This window comes from Eulemur rufifrons, chromosome 30 (genome assembly GCF_041146395.1).
Source record: "Eulemur rufifrons isolate Redbay chromosome 30, OSU_ERuf_1, whole genome shotgun sequence".
Lineage (NCBI taxonomy): Eukaryota > Metazoa > Chordata > Mammalia > Primates > Lemuridae > Eulemur > Eulemur rufifrons.
In genome coordinates this window covers 122,174,506-122,178,591 of record NC_091012.1, presented here as the reverse complement: position 1 = coordinate 122,178,591, position 4,086 = coordinate 122,174,506, and the positions used below count along the sequence as shown (strand labels likewise).

The 4,086-nt window shown below is 40.0% G+C and overlaps 1 pseudogene; it reads right to left on the bottom strand.

The window, feature by feature from the left end:
- Positions 1-211: 211 nt before the first annotated feature.
- Positions 212-1,466, bottom strand: LOC138378192 (casein kinase I pseudogene; annotated as a pseudogene).
- Between the last annotated feature and the right edge of the window lie 2,620 nt (positions 1,467-4,086).

Here is a 4,086-nt window from a genome sequence, read left to right as displayed (position 1 = left end):
GATCTCAAAGCAGTATAGTTCAAAATAAAAGGTTTTAACAAAAAATTGGCATATGCACAATTTCTCCACCAATTTGTATGTGTCAACCATTTAGTTAACTTTTCCACTGAAAAAAATGCAATAGAAAACCAGACACCATGTTTCACTATCTCAGTTAATACTCACAATTACACCGGCTACAACTCGGAATACATCATCAATGCTGCCCAGGGTCAGTTTATACTGAAATTAAGTTCTTTACACCAAGTAAATGGTTGTCCACAACCACTGGCTAGTGTACATATGAACTAAAGTTTCTAGATTTGGGAAGAAACAAATGCTGTTCCAATCATCTGCTCTGCTGCTTCTGTTCCTCAATTCATGCTTAGAAACCTTTCATGTTACTCTTGGATTTTTTTGTCAGTTTGCTTGCCTGTGGGGAGTTGGGCCTTCTGACCCTGTCCACTGGAAGAGGCTTCCTGCTGTGCTTCTTTCTGCTTTAACAGTGTCCAGTCAAATGTGTAGTCACACTCGTGGTTCAGGGTCCTGAAAAGAATGCGGAATAGCTGCCTCAGATACGTGTAATCCGGGGCTTCCTCAAAGCGCAGGCCACGACAATAGTTTAAGTACATGACAAATTCTGCAGGAAACCCCTTACATAAAACTTCAAAAGGAGTGGACATCTTCTTTTCACTAATCTTTTCATATTTTTGTTTCCTTGTTGCAGCCTTTAGTCCTTGCCATGGCAGGTTGGCTCTATTAAAATACATCAAAACATATCCTAAGGATTCCATGTCATCTCGGCGACTCTGCTCAATACCAAGATGTGCATTGATGCTAGCATATCCAGCCGTGCCAGTAAAGCTTTTATCTTCTCTGTATGGTATGTGTTGCTTTGTCCTGTTGTCTCTGTACTTTTTGGCCAAACCAAAATCAATAAGGAATAACTGGTTTAATCCTGAGAAAGATAGGTCCCGAGAAGTACTAACCGTCATGCTTCTTTTCCGCTTGCCCGCTGGGGCTTCTAAACACTTATTACAATGACACCCCATACCCATTAGGAAGTTCTCTGGTTTAATGTCTCTGTGTATAAAATTCTTTGTATGCAGATATTCGAGTCTACTGATCATCTGGTCAGCTAACATAAGTACAGTTTTCATTGTGAACTTTCTTGAACAGAAATTGAAGAGGTCTTCGAGGCTGGGTCCCAGAAGATCCATGACGAGTACATTGCAGTCTGTTTCCTGACCATACCACCGCATCTGCGGGATGCCAACCCCACCTTGAAGAATCTTATAGAGTTTGCTCTCGTACAGCAACTGGGGATGCCTGGCCTTCTGAGATTCTAGCTTCGCTGCCAATTGCTCACCGTTGGTGATGTCTATCGCCAGATAAACTTCCCCGAAGGAGCCAGACCCGATCTTCCGTATCAGTTTATATTTCCCGCCGACGGTGACTTCGGCTTTGGAGCCGCTGCTGCTCTCCATCCTGAGAGACAAAGATAGAGGCTGAGGTCAAGCCCGGACACCTCTGAGGGGAGGATGGAGGTCACTGGGGCAAGGCTGAGGAGAAGGGCGGCGGGAAACGGGACACGGAAGACTTTCCCGGCACGATAGGGCCCAGAATCAGTCAAGGGAAAACCAACCACAACCCCTCAGTCTGGTTTCTTTTTGTCGGGACGCAGTTTATGAGGGGTTCCCACGGTTACCAGACCCGGCCACTTGTTTCTGGGCGGCCGCTGCTGCCTCACCTTCACTGTGAAGTTGTGCGCTGGAAAAGGGGCACGGTGAGCTAGGGCGGTGACCCAGTTGCCACCACTGTCACCAGCTCCGATCCGAAGTGACCCCTGTTACTCCGCTGATGCCGCCATCTTGTTATTCTAGCTCCACCCAACACAAAATGGCCCTAGTCGGGGGGGGGGGGGGGGGAGGGGGGGGGCGCTTCTTCAAGGCGCAGTGCACTCTTTAAAGAAAATTAATTGAACATATGTATGTGTGAATCTATTTCTTATATGTCTGCCCCTTACATCAATATCACACTGTCTTAATTTCTGTAGTTTTAAAATAAGTTTAGAAAATATATAAGTACTTAAACATTGTATTCTTTTTAAAATTGTTTTGGCAAGTCTAGGCCTTTTAATTTTCCATATAAATATTTAGAATCAGTTTGTCAATTCCTACGGAAAAACAAGCCTGCTTGGATTTTGATTGAGATAACGTAGAGTATATAGATCAATTTTGGAAGAATTGATCTGAAATAATATTGAGTTATCTAATCCATGAATGAGATATATCAGTTCAATTTTTTAGTTCTTCATTTCTCTGCTCAAAATTTTCTAGTTATAAGTGTACAGGTGTTTGATATATTTTGTTAAATTTATTCCTAAATATTTCATGATTTGGGGTTTCTCTTGAAAATAGAATTGATATTTGAATAGAAGTCATGAGAACAGATTGTCTTTGATTTTTTTCCTCAGTTATTGGGGAAAAGTACTTAGTTTTTGCCGTTAAGTTTATCATTAGCTGTAGGTTTTTTGAAGGTGCCCCTTATAAGATTAAGTAAATTCTCTATAATTCTTAGTTTGGCTGAGACATTTTATGATGAGTGGGCATTGCATTTTATCAAATACTTTTTCTGCATATGCTGAATTGATCATTTCATTTAATTATGTCTGATTTTATTGATATAAAGTTTTTTTGCCATTATCTCCCCTTATCTTCTTTTTAATGCCTATTAGATCTGTAGTTATAACTTCTTTTAAATTCCTAATATTAAGGTTGGGCACAGTGGCTTACACCTGTATTCCTAGCACTCTGGGAGGCCGAGGTGGGAGGATTGCTTGAGCTCAGGAGTTTCAGAGCAGCCTGAGCAAGAGCGAGACCCTGTCTCTACTAAAAATAGAAAGGAATTAGCTGGACAACTAAAAATACATAGGAAAAATTACCCAGGCATGGTGGCGCATGCCTGTAGTCCCAGCTACTCAGGAGGCTGAGGCAGGAGGATTGCTTGAGCCTGGGAGTTTGAGGCTGCAGTGAGATATGATGACGCCACTGCACTCCACCCGGGGTGATAGAAAGAGACTCTATCTCAACAAAAAAAAATAAAAATAGGGCCAGGCGTGGTGGCTCATGCCTGTAATCCTAGTACTCTGGGAGGCCAAGGCCAGAGGATCACTTGAGATCAGGAGTTCGAGACCAGCCTGAGCAAGAGCAAGACCCCATCTCTACTAAAAATAGCAAAAAAAAAAAAAAAAAAAAATAGCCAGTCAACTAAAAATAGAAACAAAAAAATTAGCTTGGTGTGGTGGCTTGCAGCTGTGGTCCCAGCTACTCAGGAGGCTGAGGCAAGAGGATCACTTGAGCCCAGAAGTTTGAGGATGCTGTGAGCTAGGCTGAAGCCATGGCACTCACTCTAGCCCAGGCAATAAAGCGAGGCTCTGTCTCAAAAAAAATAAAAATAAAAATATAATAATAATAATAAAAGAACTTCTTCAACTGTAGTTGAACAGCAACTGTCTGAAGCTGAGAACACACGCTCTAAAAGCTTTGTATTTCTGCTTATCAGAACAATGGCATTTCAGACAGGATTCTCCATCCTTCTCATTTGCCGGCAAATTAATAAAACTCCTCTTTCCTTTGCCTCAAAAATAAATAAATAAATTTCTGATATTAATCATTTGTGCCTTTCTATTTTTCTTTATCAAATTATATTTTTATTGATTTTATTTTTCTTTTAATAAAAGCTTCTTTTGGTTTCATTAAATTTCTCTGTTCTTTTCTGTTGTCTTCATCCTGAATTTCAACTTTTATCTTAGTTATTTTATTTCCTTTTACTTTAGGTTTAGTTTGCTTTTTGCTTTTAATTTTCTTAATTTTTCCTTTTTTAAAAGTTTCTTCGGGTGGAAGATCATAGATTATGTGCATATACATATATAATATAAATATATAACTTTAGTATCATCCTACAAATTTTGATATGCTGTGCTTCTCATCTTAATTCATTTCAAAATATTTTTTGTAGTTTTCCCATGATTTCTTCTTCCATCAATGCATTATTTAGAAATGGGTTGCTTAATTACCACATATTGGATGACTTTACAAATATCTT